Source organism: Camellia sinensis, chromosome 4 (genome assembly GCF_055761805.1).
Source record: "Camellia sinensis isolate YWXY chromosome 4, ASM5576180v1, whole genome shotgun sequence".
Lineage (NCBI taxonomy): Eukaryota > Viridiplantae > Streptophyta > Magnoliopsida > Ericales > Theaceae > Camellia > Camellia sinensis.
Window position 1 is genome coordinate 33,828,811 of NC_138964.1, and position 12,942 is coordinate 33,841,752.

Genomic DNA, 12,942 nt, shown 5'->3' on the forward strand with positions numbered 1-12,942 from the left:
ACGAACACATCTGTAAGGATTTCTTACACTCAAACACTCTCTCCCTTCTCTCTATCCATCCTAAAGTGTGTGCTAACTTGACCGTCGGAGGGTTTTTCGGGCCACACACCGCCGGGTAGCTCACCATTATTTGCTCGCAGGTGATCGGACATCGACGGAGCTCGGAAGAAAGGAATACGGGCTTGCCGGAATATTTGCTCCCCGTACAAGTGGCGCCGTCTGTGGGAAGCTTGACAGACAAAACCTTGTCTTCCAGGTTCATCTGATCGCCGTCCATGGCGAACAACGACGAGTTCCCGTTGTCCGCCATCGACGGAGCCACCCCGGAGTATACCCGAAGGAGAGAGGGACCTCCTGCCGTCCATCCAATGGCCGACTTGGGGACGCCCACTGGAGGACAGTCAGGAGACGCGCGGGATAAGCGCGGAAGGAGTCATGGGCGTTCACGGAGTCCAGACGGTCACCGGCGGAGAGACTCACACGCCAGGCGACTGGAAAGCAAGTTAAAGGACCAAGACGCTATCATCAGGCGGATGGCGGCGGAGATGGAGGATCTTAAGCGGCATGTCAAAGGGAAAGGTGTAGCTGGAGTGGGAGACCACAGTGAGCGCACCCCGTCCCGCCGGTCAGGCGATCAGAGTCAGCGACGTACTCAGTCCATTTCCATCACCAGGAGTTACCAGGTTGGTGATTCCGACGTGCATGCAGAAAAGTCTAGCGCGCAAGACAGTACCTACAAACCCTCACGTCCGGCGACGACGTCGAGGTACTCTTATTCTGCTCAGTTAGAGGACCTACGGGCAGTGTTAAGGGAGCGAGCTCGCCGGCGCGAAGCTCAGAGAATACCAGCTTTCCAGCGGCTCTCCTACGGGGCTCACGCCAGCGAGGAGGTCGGAATGCCTCCACCCCGCCAAGCAGTGCCAATATTTGAAGATACAGACCTGGCCAGGCTGAGTGCCACCCCTTTTTCCCTGGAAATAGAAACAACGCCGCTTCCGGCAGGCTTCCACCAGCCTAAGTTCACGCTCTACGACGGCAAAACCGATCCTTATATGCATGTGAGCCATTTCCGACAGGTCATGGCCGGACATAGGCGAAATGACGGACTTATGTGCCTAATCTTCCCGTCCAGTTTAGGTGAGCTGGGCTTAAAGTGGTTTGAGAGGTTGCCGGAAGGGAGCATACAACGGTGGCATCAGTTGGCCGAAGCGTTTGTTACGCGCTTCAAAACCAACACAAAAACACCAAAGGAAGTCGATCACTTGCTGAGTGTCAAGATGGAACCGTGCGACACACTGAAGGCATACAATTCAAGGTATTGGGAAACCTTCAACGAGATCCTGGATTGCCCGGTCAACCTTGCAATCACGCAATATAAGTGTGGTCTCCCGGTCGGACATAGACTGCGGGACTCGCTTACCATGCACCAGCCGACCTCCATGGGCCAGCTCATGCAGCGCATCAATGAGCACATCCGAGTAGAGGATGATGCGTCAGCTTCCACCGTGAAGGCCACTCCGGTCGGAACAGACAAGAAGACAGCAGGCAAAGTGCACGCAGTTGGGCAAGAGTCCAGCTGCTCAAATGACCGAGCAGAGGAATCAGACCGAGGTTCAAATCGTAAAAACCGGGGTAGAGGACGTCGGAATGACCGGGATGATTACCCCCGAGATGACGTGGAGGACGCAAACAGAAGAATGAAGGCGAGGACTGGCATAACCACGGTCTTCAAGATTCCAATCTATCGCATACTTAGTGAAATCCGAGACGAGGAGTATGTCCGGTTTCCTGCTAAGTTGGGCGATGGACAAAAGGGCTACAATCCGCGGTATCGTTGTACGTTTCACCGGGAGAGGGGCCACCGGACTGAGGATTGTTTGCCTTTGTGACAACACTTGGAAGAACTGGTTGCGGCCGGGCATCTGGACCTATACATTGATGGCGGCGTGAAACCGAATCAGGCTCCGGTCGATCCCAGGGGACAGGATGACCGAGATGCATCACCACAAGGAGTTATTAATGTCATCCATGGCATCGTGGAACCAGAGCGTGTTTGCGAACTCCGGGGCATGATCAAGAAGGCAGAGCATATGAGGGAAGTTTTGTCAGTACAGCCTGCCATCAAAAGGGGGAAGACAGAAGAGAAAGACGTGATTAGTTTCACCTCAAGGGATTTAGAGCGTATCCAGACGCCGCACAACGATGCTCTTGTAGTAACACTACGCGTCAAAGAATTTGATGTTAGACGGATCTTGATCGATCAGGGAAGCTCGGTCGAGATCATGTATTATGATGCGTTCAAACAGCTCAAACTCCGTGAGACAGACTTGGCTCCGGCCACATCGCCACTGGTTGGATTTAACTCGCAGCCGGAGTGGCCATTGGGAAAGATTATCCTGCCGGTCAAAGCGGGATCCGTGGTCAAGCAAGTGGAGTTTTGGGTGCTACAAGTGCCTTCAACGTACAACCTTATCCTTGGAAGAGGATGGTTTCACGCCATGCAAGCCGTAGCATCGACCTACCACCAGGTGATGAGATTCCCCTCGGCTATGGGGGCAATCGAGGAGATTTGGGGTGATCAGGTCATGTCCAAGCAATGCTTCGTGGCCGTCAACGGGAGCCGGGCTGCCAAAGGATTCGTTCAAATGATCGAGGGACCGGAGGACCGGAGTGTCTTGGATGATGTTGGCACCAAAGCCGAAGACAAGGCTGTTGAAGAATTGGTTGAGGTGCGGATTGATGCCGAGCAGCCGGACAGATTCTTCTTGCTCGGTTCAAATCTCTCGGCCATGGAGAGAACCGAGATGATTGAGTTTTTGATGGCGAATATCGAAGTCTTTGCATGGTCGCCCTACGACATGCCTGGCCTTGACCCAAGCTTCATCTGCCATCACCTCAATGTCTTCCCTGGAGCAAAGCCAGTCATCCAGCGAACAAGGAGATCGGCGCTGCATCATGCCGAGGTAGTAGCAGAGGAGGTAAAAAACTTGCTTGAGGCACGAGCAATACAGGAAGTGCACTACCCTCGGTGGATTTCCAACACGGTAGTGGTGCCTAAGAAAAATGGAAAGTGGCGAGTTTGTGTCGACTACAAGACAGTCAACCGAGCTTGTCCAAAAGATAGCTTCCCTTTGCCGCGCATTGACCAGCTAGTGGATTTGACGGCTGGACACAATCGGCTCAGCTTCTTGGATGCGTACCGCGGCTATCACCAGATTGCCATGCATGGGCCTGACCAAGAGATCACCTCTTTCACGACTCCAAGGGGACTCTTCTGCTATCGAGTTATGCCCTTTGGTTTGAAAAACGCCGGGGCAACCTTTCAGAGGATGGTGACCAAAATGTTTGCTCCCTTGCTCGGCCGGACAATGGAGGCTTACATCGATGATATGGTGGTAAAGAGCCGACATGAGGCAAACCATTTGTCAGACTTAGCCGAGATGTTCGCCATTCTGAAGAAGCACAAGCTGCGCTTGAACGCCTCGAAGTGTGCCTTTGGCGTGGGATCCGGGAAATTTTTGGGATTCTTAGTCACGAACCGAGGCATCGAAGCAGACCCTACTCAGATCAGAGCCGTGCAAGAATTGAAACAGCCCAGCTCGGCTAAGGACGTGCAGCAACTGGCCGGGATGGCCGCCGCGCTTAATCGATTTATAAGCCGGTCATCAGATCGTTGCCGCCCTTTCTTTCAAGCATTGAAGTCAAAGTTCTTATGGGATGACGAGTGTGACCAAGCTTTGGCCGAGCTCAAGGATTATTTGTCTTCTCCACCGATGTTGGTTACACCAGAGCCAGGTGAGGAACTCTACCTTTACCTTGCCGTCTCCCAGCACGCAGTAAGTGCGGTGTTAGTCCGGGCTGAAGGAATCAAGCACCTCCCAATTTTTTACGTAAGTAAGACCTTGCTGCCGGCTGAGACGAGGTACTTGCTGCTGGAAAAGCTTGCGTTGGCACTGATGATGGCTTCGAGGAAATTGGCACATTATTTTCACGCCCATACCATCGTCGTACTGACCGAGTTTCCCCTCAAGGCCTTGTTTGAACGCGCAGACTTTTCAGGCCGAATTTTAAAATGGGCAGTCGAGTTGGGACAGTTCGATGTGAAGTTCCAGCCGCGCGCCGCAATCAAAGCCCAAACTTTGGCCGATTTTGTTGCCGAGTTCTCACCCGGCACTCATCCGGTATGCCCGGTCGACATTGCCGAGGCAGATGATGAGACGCACGCAATGCCAACCGAGGAACAACCAGTTGAAGACGGAAGCGCCGTGGAGTTAGTGTGCACCATCGAAGTTCCCTCAGTTTGCACGGTCATACCACCCGGCGATGCGATGACGGAGTTGTGTATCACCAACCCATCCACTCTGTCCGGTACCGCATCACCAAGGGGGGAAGGAATGGTTCCACACACCTCAGAATTTGATGATTCGCCTACGGTCTTGGGCATTCGGATCCAACTTGCTGAGTCCGGTGCCGAATCATCAAGGGGGGAAGGAATGGTTCCAGACAGCTCAGAACCTGCGGCCGGCTTCACACCGCAACCTGATGATTCACCTACGGACTTGAGCATTACAGACCAACTTGCTGAGTCCGGTGTCGAATCATCAAGGGGCACTGAATTTGAACCGGTCAGCACCAAACTTGACACCGCACAGCCGAGCAGTTGTGATCCCATTGCCCTTCGCAACTCTCAGGACCCATCTGACTGCTGGAAGCTTTTTGTGGGGGACATGTGGAAGCTTTTTGTTGATGGAGCGTCCAACCGCCATGGTGCCGGCCTAGGTATTGTTCTTATATCCCCGGACGGCCTAACCATTGAGCATTCTATCACACTTGGCTTCCCGGCGTCTAACAACGAGGCTGAGTATGAGGCGCTTCTCGCCGGGCTCAAGAGCGCAATTCAAATGAAGGCTGCCGAGCTCCTGGTATACAGTGATTCCCAGCTTGTGGTTAACCAAGTTTCGGGGATTTATGAAGCGAAGGACGATAGAATGGCGAAGTACCAAGCTCTGGTCAGGGACCATATCAAGCAGTTTGAGGCAATCAGAGTCCAACGGATTGGCCGGGAAGAAAACAGCCGAGCTGATGAACTCGCCGGCCTCGCTTCCATGATAGATAGTACGTCTCCAAACCCCCTGTTAATTGACTTTCTTCCGCGGCCGAGCATTGAAAACGCCGGGCAGATGGATGTACTCTGCGCCGAGTTAGGTCCTTCCTGGATGGACCCCTTGATCTTGTTCCTCAGAGACCGGACTCTTCCAACAGACAAGAAAGAAGCACACAAAATCCGGGTGAAGTCAGAGCGGTTTTGGCTCTCTCCATCTGGCGCGTTGTATAAGAAGTCCTTCACCGGTCCTTACCTCAAGTGCGTGCACCCGAATAGTGTGGAGGCCTTCTTGTTTGAAATTCATGAAGGCATTTGTGGCAGCCACATAGGGGGCAAGTCCTTGGCCTACCGAGATATTTCGCAGGGATACTGGTGGCCGTGCATGCAGGCCGACGCGCAAAAATATGTCCGCAAGTGCGAAAAATGCCAGAAATTCGCCCATCAGATCCACCAGCCTGCCAGGGAACTTCTTCCCCTCACCAGTCCTTGGCCTTTCGCCATGTGGGGGCTAGATATAGTGGGACCACTGCCAACAGCACCGGGCAACCGAAAATTCTTCATCGCGGCCACAGATTACTTCACAAAGTGGGTTGAAGCTGAGCCCTTGGCAACCATCAAAGAGAAAGACGTGAAGCGATTTGTCTGGCAGAACGTGGTTACGCGGTATGGCGTCCCCAAGATTTTGATCTCTGACAACGGCACCCAGTTTGACAGTCGCCTATTCAGAGGATTTTGTGAAGATTTGAAGATAGAATTCTACAACTCCACCCCGGCCTACCCGCAGTCCAATGGTCAAGCCGAAGCATCAAACAAGACTATACTAGATAGGTTGAAGAAACGGCTGGAAAAGGCTAAGGGCAAATGGGCTGAAGAATTACCTAGCGTCCTTTGGGCATACCGAACAACCCCGCGACGTTCGACCGGGGAAACTCCATTTGCTTTGGCTTATGGCATGGAGGCGGTCATACCTTTGGAAGTTGGAATGCCCACCCTTAGAAGCGAAAGTTTCGAGCCCGAGCTAAATACCGAGGCTATTGCCTTGGAGCTCGACCTAGCGGAAGAGCGCCGGGAGAAGGCCCTCATCCATGTGGCCGCCTACCAACAAGAGCTCTCCAAGAAGTATAACAAGACAGTGCACCCCAGACCGTTCAAAGTTGGAGATTGGGTTTTGAGGAAGATTATGGGCAACACCCTAGTGCCAGGAGAAGGCAAACTAGGGGCAAATTGGGAAGGACCCTACAAGATCACTGGTCTGGCTGGCAAGGGGGCTTACCACTTGGAGGATCTAGAGGGAAGAGCCATACCCCGGCCATGGAATGCGGCCAACTTGAAATTGTATTATTTTTAAGCTTTTACTTTCCTCTTTTTGTAAAGAAATTTTTTGGCTTGCAAAGCAGAATGTAATTCTTTTTGTCAAATTATAGAAGTAATTTTGCTTTAGCACTTGGATTATTGTTTTAATGTTACAGACCGAGATGATGTACTCCAGTTGGACGAGTTGGTGCCTTGCCCAACTTAAGATTCCCAACCGAGATGATGTACTCCGGTTGGACGAGTTGGTGTCTTGCCCAACTTCGGATTCCCAACCGAGATGATGTACTCCGGTTGGAAGAGTTGGTGTTTTGTCCAACTTCGGATTCCCAACCGAGATGATGTACTCCGGTTGGAAGAGTTGGTGTTTTGTCTAACTTCGGATTCCCAACCGAGATGATGTACTCCGGTTGGAAGAGTTGGTGTTTTGTCCAACTTCGGATTCCCAACCGAGATGATGTACTCCGGTTGGAAGAGTTGGTGTTTTGTCCAACTTCGGATTCCCAACCGAGATGATGTACTCCGGTTGGAAGAGTTGCTGTTGTTTCCAACTTAGGATTCCCAACCGAGATGATGTACTCCGGTTGAAGAGTTGGTGTTTTGTCCACCTTCGGATTCCCAACCGAGATGATGTACTCCGGTTGGAAGAGCTGGTGTTTTTTCCAACTTCGGATTCCCAACCGAGATGATCTAATCCGGTTGGCATTGTTGAAGATTTGCTTACCGATTATTTCCAACCGAGATGATTATTCCAGTTCATGAGTTTGTTGTTTCGTTCTGCCTAAATACCTATGGATTCCGGTTGATTTTTACCGAGATATTTTGCTGAAGAGGGAATACCGTGCAAACACTTGGCAAAAACATGAAATTTTCATTGATAAGAAATTCATTACAAAAAGTGGGGACCAAGCCCGGTTACATCAGCAGTGTTGAAAGTAAAAATACAAAAGAGAAGAAAATTAAACTAGAGGGGATAGATGTGTGAATTCGTTCTCGCCGGCTTCAAGGTCAACGGTTGGACCGGTATCTTGGGCACCGGGCTCCTCATTGCCGGGCTGCTCTTGCACCTCGGCCTCTTCTTCCTCAGAATCTGTCTCCCCGTCCCCATCTTCAAGTCCCTCCTCGGCCTCAGCCTGTAAAGCGCTGAAAACATCGTTGGCATATGGCACGAGGTAGACCGATAGTGAAGCTTTGGGAGGGTTGGCAAAAACGTTGGTGTCAGAGCCCTGGCCGAGCTGTTCACAAGCGGATTTCCAGCCAGCCTTGAAGTATATGTCTTGTGTTGCAAAGACTTGCTTCTTGTAATTCTTCTCGGCCTCGTTGAAACCCGCGTTGTTGGCAGCCCGGCAAGCTTTCTTCTCCGACTTCTTCAAGGTATCCACCTCGGTCTGGAGCTCGCTTTGTTTTTTCTCGGCTGCATTCAGTTGACCGAGCAGCCTGTTATTATCAGTGTTGGCCATCTCAAGTGAAGCCTTAGCCCGGCCGAGCTCGGCTTGAAGGCTCTCGACCTGGCTGGCCGTGTCGTTGGCTTTCTGCCTGAGCCGGTGGATGCGCTCCAAAACTAGATGTTGTTTTTGAATGGCTTGCCAAAAGAAAAGTGGATTAGAAACGGAACCGGGCAAACACTTGTGAAATTTTCAGAAAAACGTCGACTTACCCTAGCCATAGACTTCACTGACGATTTGACTAACCGAGTGTCAGGAACGTGGTCGCTGCCGACCACGTCGCTCGGTAGTAGCAGGGCTTTGGACAGATCGAAGGCGAGCAGATGCTCTTTGTCAGCCTTGATCGAAGCCGTTGCCGGGATATCTTGACCCCGGTTCTTCAAATGTGGGCGCCAGGCCGGCACTGGGGCGGGCGCGTCTGTTGGGTGCTCGGTGGTAAGCTCGGTGACTAGCTCGGCGGACGGGTCTGCCCGAGCTCTCTTCCCGGCGCGCCTTGCAGAGGGTTCTCGGCTGGATTGCCCGGCGGATGGAGTGGCAAGGGCGACCACAGCGCTACTGGATTGGCCGGCGGCTGGCGACCGGGTTACAACGCTCGGCAGGTCGGTGGAGGTGGCGGTGAGAAGATTCTTGATTCTGCTGCGCTTTGCCATCTCTTGCTCCTCGGTCAGGCGAATGAGTGGAACGTCTAGAAGGGTAGGATCTGGAGGTGGCGAAGGAGCTCTGAGGAAGTCAGTTACTCTGCTCCGGCGCGGAGCGGAATATCTGTAAGTCGGGGTGTAGCCGAGCAATTCGTTGCAATCTCGGTGACGGTACCTAAGCACGGCCCGAATTGCCTCGACGTTTGGGAATTGATAGTTGGCTTGTAAGGCTTGGATTGCTGCAAAGGAGACAGGAAAACCGGTTAGATGCAGAGTAAAGAGTTAGACCAACCGAGCAAGGTGAGCGGCTTACATGAAGAACCGAAGTTTTTGTTTATAGACCAGCCCGGTACCTCGGCTGTTTCGTAGTTGCCGGACACCCAGAAAAAATCGTCGTCGTGCATGTCTTTATCCGGGGTGCCGGTTATGATTTTTTCCTTGCCCGGTCTTATTTTCAAATAGTAAGCTAGGCCATCACCGGTATGGCCCATCGTGTATTGCCTCAGTATCTCGGCTAGACCTAAGTTGATGCCTAGCCAATTGTTCAATTCGTGAACGCCGTTGATTATTCTATAAGTGTTGGTGGACACCTGTGTGGGTGCCAGCCCGGTGCGGCGGAGGAACTCGGTTATAAGAGGGTTGAGCGGGAAACGAAGACCCCCTTCAACGATGGATAGCACGGTGAAGGGGCACTCCTCCCTACCCCAAGGTGTGGTCTCCTCTTCTGCGAGCTGTAGGTGGACATCGGCCGGGACGCCGTACTCCTCCCTGAATGTAGCCAGCGCAGCCGGAGTATCCACTAGGAAGCGGAATTTCCCGATTTTTGGCCGGCTTGGTGTATCCCGGCTGAGGGGTTTGGCTCTGGGTATTGGATGTTGCCCGGTCCTGAGAGCCTCAAGAATGACAGTGGTCCCCTTGGACTCTGCAGGAAAAGGATGGCAAGTGTTAAGTGTTAGCGCGGTCGCGCGAAAGGTGCTGGATTTTAGCTCGGTCATTAAGGATGCCAAACCGCCTCGGTTGTCTATCTAAGGAGCCCGGTCGCCCAAGCGGACCAGATGTTAGCCCGGTTGAACGGTCAGGTCCTTTTGTTATCTCGGTTTTCGCTGGGGTTGAAACAAACATGTTGTTTGCCCGGTTTGGTAGGTATTTTGGATCAAAAGAAGGCCCAGAGCCCGGTTCACCCCAGTTCTTCAGCGTTCTTCAGGAAGACGAAGAACACCAAGAACAGTGGGGGGGTTTGGGACAGATTCTATGGCCTTTGCCCTAAATGCTACGTTATTGTACCCTAATGTGTGTAAAATGAAGGAAAATAGCAACCAAATGAAGGAAGGAGGACTCACCAGAGAAGGGCAGGATCGAGTTACGCGAACACAAAGAGTGGCAGGCGAGTCAATGGCAAGAATGCTAGAGCTCTGTAGTTGAGAGACGAAACAGCAGTAGGAAGAAATGGCCTGAGGAGGGTGATGTATATGTAAGGGAGAAAGGCCGCCCAAATTCAAAAATCTGACAAGAACGGCGGGTTGGCAGCCCGCCACGTGTCCCCATTTATGGCGACGACGGGACTGAAGCGACGGGTTGAAGAGTCGAAGAGACAACCGAGGTGTTTTCGAAGGAACAGATGTCAGCCGAGGAATATAACCGGGCAAGTTTGCGGACAAGTGTGTTAACCAGCTCGGTCAAGGTAAGGCGTCTTGAAGACCGGAGAAGTGTTATCTCGGTCGAAGTGAGTAATCCCAGTCACGCTTTCACGGACGGAATTAAGGGGCAATTGAGAGGGTGATTTATGATCCGGTGTTGGGCCGAGGTAGTGACCGAGCAAGTTGAGAGCCCGGCAGTGCATTTGGCCGAGATGATGGACTGTTCACCCAGAGATGGGCTGTCAGAGCTTGGGCCGGGCAGAACTTGGGCCGAGCGCGTCCCGCCCCAGACCGTAAAGAAGCAGCTGGGCAAGGCAGTGATCGGTCGGACTCGGTTGCTCGGTCCGAGGATAGCCGAAGCCAGACAAGCCGAGTGTTCGGTGCCCGGAAAGGCACGGTCGACCGAGGTTACCGTTTGACCGGCAGGGAAGCTGGCCACGGGGTGCTTCGGGCTAGGCTTTGCCGAGATGCCGCCTAGCCCGGCCCCCCTTATATACTTTGCCAGGAAAGTGCTAGGGTATGGAGCACGGCATGGCACGACTACGGATAGGGCAGCTCGGCTGCCGAGCTCCAGCTGTGATGACGGGCAGTTGAGGTTAGGTGATGAATGGCATGGCCTATGCTGACAGATGGGATAGCAGAGCCACGTGTCAGGAGAGGACTGGGAGTGGATATGGGGCTCAGAAGGTATATAAGCATGTCTGCGCCCCCCATACGCGACACACGAACACATCTGTAAGGATTTCTTACACTCAAACACTCTCTCCCTTCTCTCTATCCATCCTAAGGTGTGTGCTAACTTGACCGTCGGAGGGTTTTTCCGGCCACACACCGCCGGGTAGCTCACCATTATTTGCTCGCAGGTGATCGGACATCGACGGAGCTCGGAAGAAAGGAATACGGGCTTGCCGGAATATTTGCTCCCCTTACAACTGCACATACAAGATGTATGCAAAATATGACTAAACCATCCATGGACAGAGCCAAGGAAGGTCCTAAAAGTCACAAAAAAGGGCCTGAACCAAGCCTCAAAAGTAAAGGGATACATGCTCCTTTGGAAGGCCAATAATGCAAGCAAAAAAAAAAAAAAAAAAAAAAGAGGGGGTCACCCCCTCTGATTTGAGGCCCCAAAACCACATGCCTACCATTGAAAATTCACTAGATTTCAGTGGTTAGAAGGCCAAACCAAGGCTAGCTCAGAGGCCTTAAGGCATGGCCCAAAACAAGGCCAAACAAGGCATACCAGAGGGTTGCAGACCCTTAACACCACAAGGACCTTAAACAACAACCAAAAGCACTTAAATACAAGATTTTTTTTAGTTGAAAGAAAGGCCTAAAATAATATGCAATGATGGCCAAAATGAGGTACAAAAAAGTGCTAAAAAGGAAAATATACTCACCCTTGAAGATCAGCTTCGAAACCAGCAACCTCAGGGGCCAAAAACTCACTTTCAGAGCTCAAATAACCCTCCCAAGAACCTCAGTCCAAAGGTGGTGGTGTATCTTTATGTGTTGCAGTGTAAAAGGGCAAGAAAAAATGGACTTCAAGGCACAAAACAACAACAATATAGAGAGAGAGTAAGAAATATAAAGAGAGAGAGCTATCTCTTCTAAAATGGTTGAACCTCTGCTAAGGAGATCCTTATATAGAAGGAAAACAATGCAAAGCTTCTCCAAGAAGTTTGGCAAGAGCTTCATCCCTCCATATATGTGTATGGAGGGGAGATGAAAGGATTCCAGCTAGCTCAAAAGGTCTGGAGTGAAACCTGCTGAGATAGGGGTTCTGCCGGCCATCACAGTGGCTCATTGATAGTTGGCAGGCTCAATCAATGGCCGGCAGCAACAAAGTGAAGGCCGGTAGGTCCAAAAGGTGGCTTGTAGTGCACCAAGACAAACATTCTGAAAGGACCAAGTCATGGTCCAAGAATGGGGCAGAAAGGATACAAGATTTGGAAAGCTCAAACCTGTGACGTTTCGCCGTGAAAGTCGAATACTTGATGAGCAATCGAAGTTATGGCTGGATGTACTTGCAAGCACAACCGAGTCTTGAGGACAGTCAAAAATGGGGTGTCTACATTCGGCCAACTTGCATTAAATAGAGTCCATCCCCTTTCTCCTCCCAAACAAATATACATATGCAATGTATTTATAAACATAATCACATATAGAGTTAATTCCCTTTCTTCTCCCAATAAACATACATATATAATGTATCTATAACATGGTCATATTCAATGACACCAACAATGGATTAGCATTAAATTGCCTAATCTTCATGTAATTTCTACAACAATCGTAGCTATCTTCCACCGATAGTCCAATGCAATTATTTCTGAAGAGACTTTCAATATCAAAATAAACAGTTTATTCAAAACTTCTATAGGTGAGATAATACATATCCAATATCATCATTTATAATCCCAACCTTCCAATTTCACGTTTTCAATGTTAATTCCAATTATTTATGCAAAATAATAATTTAATCAAAATTAGGGCAGAATCCCCCTATCACCAAATATCAACTCAAACACCAAAATCAACTATTTTGGTACAACATGATCTTATATTCCAGCCTCATACTCGTTTACCTCATATTCATCAAAACCCCTATTTTCATTTCACACCCAAATCCTAGATTTGTCTAAACCACAACCAAATCTCATCATCTATACACAATAGCAAATAACTAAGCTTAAAACCATATTAGAGTGTAAAAAATCCCTACCTCAAGTTTTGAAGAGAATCTGAGATGAAATCCCAAAATCTATGGTGTTGAAACTCGATCTCCACCGCACACAATGAAGCCC